This window comes from Pristiophorus japonicus, chromosome 32 (assembly GCF_044704955.1).
Source record: "Pristiophorus japonicus isolate sPriJap1 chromosome 32, sPriJap1.hap1, whole genome shotgun sequence".
Classification (NCBI taxonomy): Eukaryota; Metazoa; Chordata; class Chondrichthyes; family Pristiophoridae; genus Pristiophorus; species Pristiophorus japonicus.
Genome location: NC_092008.1, coordinates 2,515,906 through 2,529,802, shown reverse-complemented (window position 1 = coordinate 2,529,802; position 13,897 = coordinate 2,515,906).

The following is a 13,897-nucleotide window of genomic DNA, read 5'->3' as shown; positions in this document are numbered from 1 at the left end:
AATCGAGGATGACTTGCTTCCACGTCAAAAACTTCACAGTAGGACCTAATATTCCAGATCCTGAACTACATCCTGAAGGGTGGAAGATGCCTGTGCGTGGATTTTGTTAACGTGGGGTGGCCGTTACACACCAGCCACCACACGGGGCTTGACAGAGGGAGGTCTTGGTCCAGGGGCAAGGGTTAACCAGGACGACCGGAGACCAGCTCTGCTGCACGGACCCAGCGCGCGCACGTATCGCACAGTGTGGGCTGGGCCCCGTGCTGCCCCTGGGCCCTCGTCTCTCCTGGGCCCCGCTCACGTCCCTCTACGATCTCTCGCCGCTCCTTCGCCCCGACCTGGCCGCTCCTGCTGTACCTGCCCCACGCTCCAATCACCGACCTGGGCCTTGGTGACGTCACGCTTCGCTGCCGTCGCTCTCCTGCACCAGCCTGTGCTGCTCCCTGGAGCGGTAGGCCGCCAGGCTGCTCATTCCGCTCCCCGGCCTGCTCCGATAGTGCTCGCAGGCCGGGGAGCTGGCCGCTTTTATAGCTCACACGCCAACAATGGCATCTGTGTGAGGGACCCTAATCAGTCAGCAATACTCCAATCCAGGCAGGAGTTGGCGTAATTGGGAAGGGGAAATTATTGGGGGTAAAGAATTTAAGCGTGATAAAATGATTAATTTTTTTAAACCATTTTATTAAAAACTAAAGTCTTATTGATATGGAAATGAAATCGCGTAAAAAATTCTGGCCCTACAAAGTTATAAAGCACACATATATACATTTAGAACAGTGAATGAAATCTTTGATTAACTTCAATCCATTTGTGTGAATTTCCTATACATTCAAGTGAGGGTTCCCAATCCTTAACCATTTCAGGTACACAGTGTAAAGCTCCCTCGACATTGCCCTGTCAACCACTCCCAGGACAGGGAGATTGGCGACCAGAACTGTGTGCAGTGCTCCAAGTGCGGTCTAACCAAGGTACAATAAGATTTTATAGCTTCCCTACTTTTCAATTCTACCCCTCTCAAAATAAACCCGACTGCCTGGTTTGCTTTTTTTATGGCCTTGTTGACCTCAACTCTACTTTCCTGCCCAATACCTTGATTCTTATAGAGTCCAAAAATTGATCATAAGAAATAGGAGCAGGAGTCGGCCATTTGGCCCCTCGAGCCTGCTCCGCCATTTAATACAATTGTGGCTGATCCGATCATGGACTCAGCTCCACTTCCCTGCCCCCTCCCCATAGCCCTTTACTCCCTTATCGCTCAGAAATCTGTCTATCTCCGCCTTAAATATATTCAATGACCCAGCCTCCACAGCTCTCTGGGGCAGAGAATTCCACAGATTTACAACCCTCAAATCCAGGCAAGAGTTGGCGTAATTGGGAAGGGGAAATTATCGGGGGGTAAAGAGCGTGATAAATGGGCGGCCCCTTATTCTAAGACCATGTCCCCTAGTTTTAGTTTCCCCTGTGAGTGGAAATATCGATCTCGGCCTTGAATATACTCAATGACTGAGCCTCTACAGCTCTCTGGGGCAGAGAATTCCAAAGATTCACCACCCTCTGAGTGAAGAAATTCCTCCTCATCTCAGTCCTAAATGGCCGACCCCTTATCCTGAGACTGTGTGACCCCCTGGTTCTAGACTCTCCAGCCCGAGGGAAACGTCCTCTCAGCATTTACCCTGTCAATCCCCCTCAGAATCTTTCCGTTTCAATGTGATCGCCTCTCATTCTTCTAAATTCTAGTGAAGGGGAGGTGCTGGAACATCTGACAAGAGTTCTGACTCCCCGAGTGACTTGTGTCCAGAGCGGTTATGGGTCAACTTTGGTCTTGACCTGTTAAGTCGGGGACCAGGAGAGACGTGAGTTCGGGGCCGAGCAGAGCCGAGGGCCCAGGGTCAGCACGGGCCAGCCCACACTGCAATGTGTGTGCGCACTGGGTCCGTGCAGCAGAGCAGGTCTCCAGTCGTCCTGGTTAACCCTTGCCACTGGACCAAGACCTTGCTCTGTCCTGCCCGTGTGGTGGCTGGTGTGCAACGGCCACCCCACGTTAAAAAAAATCCATGCACAGGCATCTTCCACCCTTCAGGATACAGTTCAGGATCTGGAATATTAGGTCCTTCATCGAAACACCTGTGAACTCATCCTTTTTTGGCGTGGAAGCAAGTCATCCTCGTTTCGAGGGACCGCCGATGATGATGATGAGATCGGTTGTACAACTGTTCTGCCTAGGGTCCAGAGTCGTTTTCGGACCGGTTGCATGCAAATCTTTGCCCCCGAGCCATCGGATTACTTTCGCTATTGTTGGTTATTGAGTGAAGAAGTATTGAGTGGGGAAATGAGCATTTTGGGGGGAAGGGGTCAGCAGGATGGCGCGTGGTGATGGTGAATCGCCTCAACACAGACCCGCGATGCCCAAGCTCATTGGATCTTGAGGCTTTCTTTGTTGGCGTAGTCCTGGCTCCGCGACGTGTCGGCCCTCCTGCCCAAGCGGACCGAGGCGTAGAGGTCCGAGTGCTCCAGGTTCACGCTCAGCCCGTCCAGCGATGCGGGCGAGGCCCTGCCCGGGGGGAGGTCGTCCCGGGACTCTGGCGCCCCCAGCTTGCCCTTCTCCTCCCCACTGACACTGCCCTTCAAGGTGTTGAGGACCTCGGAGTACTGCGTCTTGGTGAACTTCCTGCCACGATGCTCCCGGGAGGCGGGGAGCGTGAGCTTAGCGTAGCAGATCTGCCGCTGAGTGACGGCCTGCGGAGAAACGGGGCGTGAATAAATTACATCACAATAAATACTGACACACTACCCGAGGGGCAGGGACAGCACGGGGTTAGATACAGAGTAAAGCTCCCTCTACACTGTCCCATCAAACACTCCCAGGGCAGGGACAGCACGGGGTTAGATACAGAGTAAAGCTCCCTCTACACTGTCCCATCAAACACTCCCAGGGCAGGTACAGCATGGGGTTAGATACAGAGTAAAGCTCCCTCTACACTGTCCCCACGCATTCCGCACTGGACCCATATCCACGTGAACTCTTACAGTCAGCAGAGAGGTTTCTTTGATCCCATTAGTGGTTGATTGTCTGGACAGCGTCTCACCCTGTGTCCTGCTGCTGATGAGCTGATGCAGGTACAAAGGTAGATTAAGCTAACTGTACGTTGTCAAGAGACATCTGTGACAAAGACAGGTATACTAACACGTGCACGCTGATGTTACATCACCACAAACTCCATTCCCTAGCCACCGACTCCATCCCTCTCCCCAACTCCTGTCTGGGGCTGAACCAGACTGTTCGCGACCTCGCTGTCATATTTGACCCCAAAATTAGCTTAGGGTCACATCCCGCTCCATCACTAAGACCGTCTATTTGCACCTGCGTAACATCGCCCATCTCTGCCCCTGCCTCAGCTCATCCGCTGCTGAAACCCTCATCCGTGCCTTTGTTACCTCCAGACTTGACTATTCCAACACACTCCTGGCAGGCCTCCCACGTTCTACCCGATGTAAACTAGAGGTGATCCAAAACTTGGCTACCCCTGTGTCCTAACTCGCACCGAGTCCCACTCATCCATCACCCCCTGTGCTCACTGCCCCGTGTCCTAACTCGCACCGAGTCCCACTCACCCATCACCCCCTGTGCTCACTGCCCCGTGTCCTAACTCGCACCGAGTCCCACTCACCCATCACCCCCTGTGCTCACTGACCCCGTGTCCTAACTCGCACCGAGTCCCGCTCACCCATCACCCCCTGTGCTCACTGCCCCGTGTCCTTCCCACTCACCTATCACCCCCTGTGCTCACTGACCCCGTGTCCTAACTCGCACCGAGTCCCGCTCACCCATCATCCCCTGTGCTCACTGCCCCGTGTCCTAACTTGCACCGATTCCCGCTCACTCATCACCCCCTGTGCTCGCTGGCCTACATTGGCTCCCAGTTAAGCAACGGCTCAATTTCACAATTCTTATCCTTGTTTTCAGTTCCCTTCTTGGCCTCGCCCCTCCCTATCTCTGTAACCTCCTCCAGCCCCTACACCCCTCCCTATTTCTGTAACCTCCTCCAGCTCCTACACCTCTCCCTATCTCTGTAATCCCCTCCAGCCCCTACACCCTTCCCTATCTCTGTAACCCCTCCAGTCCCTACACCCCTCCCTATCTCTGTAACCTCCTCCAGCCCTACACCCCTCCCTATCTCTGTAATCACCTCCAGCCCTTACATCCCTCCCTATCTCTGTAAGCTCCTCCAGCCCCTCACCATCCCTATCTCTGTAACCCCCCTCCAGCCCCTACACCCCTCCCTATCTCTGTAAGCTCCTCCAGCCCCTCACCATCCCTATCTCTGTAACCCCCCTCCAGCCCCTACACCCCTCCCTATCTCTGTAACCTCCTCCAGCCCCTACACCCCTCCCTATCTCTGTAACCTCCTCCAGCCCCTACACCCTGCCTATCTCTGTAACCTCCAGTCCCGACACCCCTCCCTATCTCTGTAACCTCCAGCCCCTACACCCCTCCCTATCTCTGTACCCTCCAGCCCCTACACCCCTCCCTATCTCTGTACCCTCCAGCCCCTACACCCCTCTGCAACCCCCTCCAGCCCTACAATCCGAGCTCTGTGCGCTCCTCCAATTCTGCCCTCTTGCGTATCCCCCGATTTCCATCGCTCTGCCATCGGTGGCCGTGCCTTCAGCTGCCAGGGCCCCAAGCTCTGGAACTCCCTCCCTAAACCTCTCTGCCTCTCTCTCCCCTCCTTTAAGATGCTATTAAAACCTCCCTCTTTGACCAAGACTTTGGTCACCTGTCTCTAATATCTCCTTATGTGGCTCGGTGGCTGATTTAAAAAAAAATTCGTTCTGGGGATATAAGCATCGCTAGCAAGGCCGGCATTTAATGCCCGTCTCTAATCGCCCCTTGAGAGGGTGGTGGTGAGCTGCCTTATACAACATAGAAACATAGAAACATAGAAAATAGGTGCAGGAGCAGGCCATTCAGCCCTTCTAGCCTGCATCGCCATTCAATGAGTTCATGGCTGAACATGAAACTTCAGTACCCCCTTCCTGCTTTCTCGCCATAACCCTTGATCCCCCGAGTAGTAAGGACTTCATCTAACTCCCTTTTGAATATATTTAGTGAATTGGCCTCAACTACTTTCTGTGGTAGAGAATTCCACAGGTTCACCACTCTCTGGGTGAAGAAGTTTCTCCTCATCTCGGTCCTAAATGGCTTACCCCTTATCCTTAGACTGTGACCCCTGGTTCTGGACTTCCCCAACATTGGGAACATTCTTCCTGCATCCAACCTGTCCAAACCCGTCAGAATTTTAAACGTTTCTATGAGGTTCCCTCTCACTCTTCTGAATACAAGCCCAGTTGATCCAGTCTTTCTTGTTAGGTCAGTCCCACCATCCCGGGAATCAGTCTGGTGAATCTTCGCTGCACTCCCTCAATAGCAAGAATGACCTTCCTCAAGTTAGGAGACCAAAACTGTACACAATACTCCAGGTGTGGCCTCACCAAGGCCCTGTACAACTGTAGCAACACCTCCCTGCCCCGTACTCAAATCCCCTCACTATGAAGGCCAACATGCCATTTGCTTTCTTAACCGCCTGCTGTACCTGCATGCCAACCTTCAATGACTGATGTACCATGACACCCAGGTCTCGTTGTACCTTCCCTTTTCCTAATCTGTCACCATTCAGATAATAGTCTGTCTTTCTGTTTTTACCACCAAAGTGGATAACCTCACATTTATCCACATTATACTTCATCTGCTACGCATTTGCCCACTCACCTAACCTATCCAAGTCAATCTGCAGCCTCATAGCATCCTCCTCGCAGCTCACACTGCCACCCAACTTAGTGTCATCCACAAATTTGGAGATACTACATTTAATCCCATCGTCTAAATCATTAATGTACAATGTAAACAGCTGGGGCCCCAGCACAGAACCTTGCGGTACCCCACTAGTCACTGCCTGCCATTCTGAAAAGTACCCATTTACTCCTACTCTTTGCTTCCTGTCTGACAACCAGTTCTCAATCCACGTCAGCACACTACCCCCAATCCCATGTGCTTTAACTTTGCACATTAATCTCCTGTGTGGGACCTTGTCGAAAGCCTTCTGAAAGTCCAAATATACCACATCAACTGGTTCTCCTTTGTCCACTTTACTGGAAACATCCTCAAAAAATTCCAGAAGATTTGTCAAGCATGATTTCCCTTTCACAAATCCATGCTGACTTGGACCTATCATGTCACCATTTTCCAAATGCGATGCTATGACATCCTTAATAATTGATTCCATCATTTTACCCACTACTGAGGTCAGGCTGACCGGTCTATAATTCCCTGCTTTCTCTCTCCCTCCTTTTTTAAAAAGTGGGGTTACATTGGCTACCCTCCACTCCATAGGAACTGATCCAGAGTCAATGGAATGTTGGAAAATGACTGTCAATGCATCCGCTATTTCCACCTCCTTAAGTACTGTGGGATGCAGTCCATCAGGCCCTGGGGATTTATCGGCCTTCAATCCCATCAATTTCCCCAACACAATTTCCCGACTAATAAAGATTTCCCTCAGTTCCTCCTCCTTACTAGACCCTCTGACCCCTTTTATATCCGGAAGGTTGTTTGTGTCCTCCTTAGTGAATACCGAACCAAAGTACTTGTTCAATTGGTCTGCCATTTCTTTGTTCCCCGTTATGACTTCCCCTGATTCTGACTGCAGGGGACCTACGTTTGTCTTTACTAACCTTTTTCTCTTTACATACCTATAGAAACTTTTGCAATCCGCCTTAATGTTCCCTGCAAGCTTCTTCTCGTACTCCATTTTCCCTGCCCTAATCAAACCCTTTGTCCTCCTCTGCTGAGTTCTAAATTTCTCCCAGTCCCCGGGTTCGCTGCTATTTCTGGCCAATTTGTATGCCACTTCCTTGGCTTTAATACTATCCCTGATTTCCCTAGATAGCCACGGTTGAGCCACCTTTCCTTTTTTATTTTTACGCCAGACAGGAATGTACAATTGTTGTAATTCATCCATGCGGTCTCTAAATGTCTGCCAGTGAGTGTTTCGCTGGGCCATTTCAGAGGGCAGTTAAGAGTCAAACCGCGTTGATGTGTGTCTGGAGTCGCATAGCGGCCAGACCGGGTAAGTGTGGTCGATTTCCTTCCCTGAAGGACATTAGTGAACTTGGTTTTTACGACAATCATGGTCACCATTCCTGGCAACTAGCTTTTTAATTCCAGAGTTTGTCTGATTTATGCCGTGAAGCGCCTTGGGGCATTTTACCACGTGAACGACGCTATGTAAATGCAGGCAGGAACCACAAGCTTGTTGTCTTCCTTGGCTCCCGCTGCGCTTGCAAGTGCAGAAAGTAATTTAGGTCAGAGACAGGAAATGTTGCAGCTTTGAGAACTCCCATGAAACAGATTCACTGGGTGCCACATCTCAGGTTTCGACCAAACGTCCCGGGGACAATGTCCCGGCATCCCGGGAGCAATTAAGAAAACAAAAATTGGTGTATAAGGAGGGTGCGGGGGTGGGGGGGATCTAATTCCTCTGTCCCGCATGCCGTCATTGAACAAGTCCCGGACAATCGTTTTAAGCAACGGTTCCTGTCCCGCCATAACTGCGGATATTTTACTAACAATGGCAAGCCGCTGGTGAACTTGCTTAAAAAAAAAATAACCCCCAGTTTCCTGTTCGAATCACGCGCTGCAGAATTAAAAAAATTGTCTTTTGTAAGGCGCAACAACCCGCAGAAACTTGCACACATCCTCTGCACGGAGATGGGTCTGGTGTTTTTGTAGCATGCACGGGGTTGGGGGTAATATATTAGCATGGATAGAGGATTGGCTAACTAACAGAAAACAGAAGAGTCGGGATAAATGGTTCATTCTCGGGTTGGCGGTCAGTAAACTGTGGGGTGCCGCAGGGATCAGTGCTGGGACCCCAGCTATTTACAATCTATATTAACGACTTGGAAGAAGAGACCGAGTGTAACGTAGCCAAGTTTGCTGTCGATACAAAGATGGGAGGAAAAGCAATGTGTGAGGAGGACACACAAGATGTGCAAAAGGACACAGACAGGCTAAGTGAGTGGGCAAAAATTTGGCAGATGGAGTACAATGGAAAGTGTGAGGTCATGCACTTTGGCAGGAAAAATCAAAGAGCAAGTTATTATTTAAATGGAGAAAGATTGCAAAGTGCCGCAGTACAGCGGGACCTGGGGGTACTTGTGCATGAAACACAAAAGGTTAGTATGCAGGTACAGCAAGTGATCAGGAAGGCCCAATTGTATCTTGGCATTTATTGCAAAGGAGATGGAGTATAAAAGCAGGGAAGTCTTGCTCCAGTTATACAGGGTATTGGTGAGGCCACACCTGGAGTACTGCGTGCAGTTTTGGTTTCCATATTTACGAAAGGATATACTTGCTTTGGAGGCAGTTCAGAGAAGGTTCACTCGGTTGATTCCGGGGATGAGGGGGGTTGACTTATGAGGAAAGGTTGAGAAGGTTGGGCCTCTACTCATTGGAATTCAGAAGAATGAGAGGTGATCTTATCGAAACGTATAAGATTATGAGGGGGCTCGACAAGGTGGATGCAGAGAGGATGTTTCCACTGATGGGGGAGACTAGAACTAGGGGGCATGGTCTTAGAATAAGGGGCCGCCCATTTAAAACTGCGATGGGGAGGAATTTCTTCTCTCAGAGAGTTGTAAATCTGTGGAATTCGCTGCCTCAGAGAGCTGTGGAAGCCAGAACATTGAATAAATTTAAGACAGAAATAGACAGTTTCTTAAACGATAAGGGAGTGAAGGGGCGGGCAGGGAAGTGGAGCTGAGTCCATGATCAGATCAGCCATGATCATATTAAATGGCGGAGCAGGCTCGAGGGGCCGAATGGCCGACTCCTGTCTCTTTTTCTTATATTCTTAGGTTATGTATGACCCCCCCAACAGCTCGAGCTGTGCAGGATCTGGTGCGGACTTGCTCTGCGGGTTGTGTATCTTCACACACACACACACACACACACACGCGCGGAGCTTGACAGAGCCACCCCCAAGGATCATAGACCTGAACCGACGCCGATAATTCTCAAGCTGCCACTAAACCAAACCTTTAGTGCTGCCGCTGGCTCCACCGTCTTTCCAGCGCTGCCTCGCTCCATCCCTGAAGACACAAGGGGTGAATCTGAATGAGTTTGTCAAGGGTTGGGTTCACTGTGAACATCACAAATGCCACTACAACTTGCCGATCGTGGGATCGGTTAAAGTGACACAGTGACGGACAGATAGTAAAAGAAAGAATGCCTTGCATCGCTACAGGACGTGCCAAACTGACTCACAATCAATGAACCACTTTCAGAGTGTGGTCACTGCTGTAATGTGGGAAATACGGCAGCCGATTTGCGCACAACCAGCTCCCACACACAGCAACGTGATAATGGCAGATGCAGTATAATGTGGATAAATGTGAGGTTACCCACTGTGGGGGCAAAAACAGGAAGGCAGAATATTATCTGAATGGTGACAGATTAGGAAAAGGGGAGGTGCAACGAGACCTGGGTGTCATGGTTCATCAGTCGTTGAAAGTTGGCCATGCAGGTACAGCAGGCGGTGAAGAAGGCAAATGGCATGTTGGCCTTCATAGCGAGAGGATTTGAGTACAGGAGCAGGGAGGTCTTACTGCAGTTGTACAGGGCCTTGGTGAGGCCACACCTTGAATATTGTGTTCAGTTTTGGTCTCCTAATCTGAGGAAGGACATTCTTGCTATTGAGGGAGTGCAGCGAAGGTTCACCAGACTGATTCCCGGGATGGCAGTACTGACATATGAAGAAAGACTGGATCGACTAGGCTTGTATTCACTGGAGTTTAGAAGAATGAGAGGGGATCTCATAGAAACATATAAAATTCTGACGGGACTGGACAGGTTAGATGCAGGGAGAAAGTTCCCGATGTTGGGGAAGTCCAGAACCAGGGGTCACAGTCTAAGGATAAGGGGGTAAGCCATTTAGGACCGAGATGAGGAGAAACTTCTTCACTCAGAGAATTGTGAACCTGTGGAATTCTCTATCACAGAGAGTTGTTGAGGCCAGTTCGTTAGATATATTCAAAAGGGAGTTAGATGTGGCTCTTACGGCTAAAGGGATCAAGGGGTATGGAGAGAAAACAGGAATGGGGTACTGAGGTGAATGATCAGCCATGATCTTATTGAATGAAGGGCCGAATGGCCTACTCCTGCACCTATTTTCTATGTTTCTATGACCCAGATCATCTGTTTTTTAGTGATGAGGGTTGAGGCATAAATATAAGGATCATTCCTGGTCCAAGGACACCGGAGAGAACTGCCCCCTGCTCTTCTTCGAAATATTTTCGAGTCGGGATGGTGTGTGTGACTGGGAGGGGAACGTGGAGGGGGTGGTGTTCCCATGGACCTGCTGCCCTTGACCTTCTAGGCGGGTAGAGGTCGCGGGTTTTGGAGGTGCTGCCGAAGAAGCCTTGGCGAGTTGCCGCGGTGCATCTTGTGGACGGTGCACACTGCAGCCACGGTGCGCCGGTGGTGGAGGGAGTGAGTGTTGAAGGTGGTGGAGGGAGTGAGTGTTGGAGGTGGTGGAGGGAGTGAGTGTTGAAGGTGGATGGAAGTACTACACGAACAAATCTCCTGCGACTCTGCTCACGGACAGTTAGATCAGTGCAATTTCTTCTGATTGAATCAGTGATGCTCGCTAGCGGGTGATCAGGAGGGCCAATGGTATCTCGGCCTTTATTGCAAAGGGGGTGGAGTATAAAAGCAGGGAAGTCCTGCTCCAGTTATACAGGGTATTGGTGAGGCCACACCTGGAATACTGCGTGCAGTTTTGGTTTCCATATTTACGAAAGGATATACTTGGAGGCAGTTCAGAGAAGGTTCACTCGGTTGATTCCGGGGATGAGGGGTTGACTTATGAGGAAAGGTTGAGTAGGTTGGGCCTCTACTCATTGGACTTCAGAAAAATGAGAGGTGATCTTATCGACACGTATAAGATTATGAGGGGGCTTGACAAGGTGGATGCAGAGAGGATGTTCCCACTGATGGGGGAGACTAGAACTAGGGGGCATGGTCTTAGAATAAGGGGCCGCCCATTTAAAACTGAGATGAGGAGGAATTTCTTCTCTCTGAGTGTTGTAAATCTGTGGAATTCGCTGCCTCAGAGAGCTGTGGAGGCCGGGACATTGAATAAATTTAAGACAGAGATAGCCAGTTTCTTGACCGATAAGGGGAGCGGGCAGGGAAGTGGAGCTGAGTCCATGATCGGAACAGCCATGATCGTATTAAATGGCGGAGCAGGCTCGAGGGGCCGAATGGCCGACTCCTGCTCCTATTTCTGATGGTGTGGCTATAGGTTCGGGGAATTTGCAACCCCTGGGAGCAGTGAGGCTCCACGTAGCCTTGGGTGTGTTGCTGCTGCTGTGATTGTCACACGAGCACACAGGGGCCGAGAGCGAGGGAGTGCGCTCAGATAACAGCGCACAGATCCTACGCGCATCAGTGGAGGCAGAGTTTGCTTCCAGTGGAGGCACTAGCTCACCGGTGTACAGGTAGTTGATGTTCCCATAGACTGGATTGTCCTCAACCTCTTTGGACTTAAAGCTGAAGCTGGGGAAACAGGAAGGGTAACGTTACGTGACAGTGCTGCATAGAGTTGGAGAGAAACCGCTATCACTTTCACAACAGACACGTTCAAATCCTCGGCATCTGCATCTGCAGTGACCCTGGAGTGAGAAAACGTCACATATCACTCAATCCCACCCCCACCCACAGCCCATGTACACCTTCCCCTGTCACTGACGCTCCCCACCCGTTCCATCTCCTTCTATCAATCCCCCTCAGAATTTTATACGTTTCGTTCTTCTAAACCCCCGAGAGTGCAGGCGCAATCTACTCCATCTCTCCTGCGAGGACAACCCCCTCGTCCCGGGATCAGTCCAGTAAACTGAACGCATGGCAGGGAACAGCTCTGGCCTCCCGGCAATCCTCCGCCTTTGCTGCTGCTCTGGTCACTTGGCCTCACCCTGTGTAATCTGCCCAGTGCATTCCCCTGTCCTCAGTTACACATCCCCGTAAATACCCCCGGACCCCTCCCCCCCGCAGCAAATGGTCAGGGAGTTAAACAGCGACCAGAAGCCCCAACCGTGCAAATTAATCTGCAAGCTATTCATGCCTTACCTTCTTCGGAAGCGAGGTAGGAACTTGCTGGAGTTATCTGGAAGAAAGACAAGGAAAGATTTGCATTTATACAGTGCCTTTCACCCCCCCCACCCCCCCGAGGACGTCCCAAAGCGCCTCACAGCCAATGAAGCATTTTCAAAGTGCGCTCCCTGTTGTATTGTGGGAAACGCCAATTTTGCGCACAGCAAGCTCCCACACACAGCGATGTGATAATGACCCGGATCGTCTGTTTTAGTGATGTTGGTCGAGGGATAAATATTGGCCCCAGGACACCGGGGAGAACTCCCCCTGCTCTTCTTCCAATAGTGGCCCCGGGATCTTTTACATCCGCCCGAGAGGGCAGACAGGGCCTCGGTTTAACGTCTCATCCGAAATACGGCACCTCCGACAGTATGGCGCTCCCTCAGTACCGCCCCTCCGACAGTGCGGCACTCCCTCAGTACCGCCCCTCCGACAGTGCGGCGCTCCCTCAGTACCGCCCCTCCGACAGTGCGGCACTCCCTCAGTACCGCCCCTCCGACAGTGCGGCGCTCCCTCAGTACCGCCCCTCCGACAGTGCGGCACTCCCTCAGTACTGCCCCTCCGACAGTGCGGCACTCCCTCAGTACCGCCCCTCCGACAGCGCAGTGCGGCGCTCCCTCAGTACCGCCCCTCCGACAGCGCAGTATGGCACTCCCTCAGTACCGCCCCTCCGACAGTGCGGCGCTCCCTCAGTACCGCCCCTCCGACAACGCAGTACGGCGCTCCCTCAGTACCGCCCCTCCGACAGCGCAGTGTGGCACTCCCTCAGTACCACCCCTCCGACAGTGCGGCACTCCCTCAGTACCGCCCCTCCGACAGTGCGGCACTCCCTCAGTACCGCCCCTCCGACAGTGCGGCACTCCCTCAGTACCGCCCCTCCGACAGTGCGGCGCTCCTTCAGTACGGCCCCTCTGACAGCGCAGTGCGGCGCTCCCTCAGTACGGCCCCTCTGACAGCGCAGTGCGGCGCTCCCTCAGTACGGCCCCTCTGACAGCGCAGTGCGGCGCTCCCTCAGTACCGCCCCTCCGACAGTGCGGCACTCCCTCAGTACCGCCCCTCCGACAGTGCGGCACTCCCTCAGTATCGCCCCTCCGACAGTGCGGCACTCCCTCAGTACCGCCCCTCCGACAGTGCGGCGCTCCTTCAGTACGGCCCCTCTGACAGCGCAGTGCGGCGCTCCCTCAGTACGGCCCCTCTGACAGCGCAGTGCGGCGCTCCCTCAGTACGGCCCCTCTGACAGCGCAGTGCGGCGCTCCCTCAGTACGGCCCCTCTGACAGCGCAGTGCGGCGCTCCCTCAGTACCGCCTCTCCGACACTGCGGCGCTGGGAGAACCTTCAATGGGCCCACTCGACACCGATAGAGAATACACATAACCCTCCCTCCTCCCCCACGGTATCTCTGTTGTCGATGGGCGGGCAGGGAGTCGGGAGAACAGTTACCTTTTCTGTAACTCCTGGCACAGCACAGGATGTTGCAGGAGAGCGAGATGAGCAACAGGAACATGGTGGCCCCACAGATGACCCACATCAGGAAATTGCAGCACAGATCCTGAAATCCTGGAAAGCCAACACATGTCGGTAAGAAGATAAGAAACAGGAGCAGGAGTCGGCCATTCGGCCCCTCGAGCCTGCTCCGCCATTCAATATGATCATGGCTGATCCTCTATCTCAACACTATATTCCCGC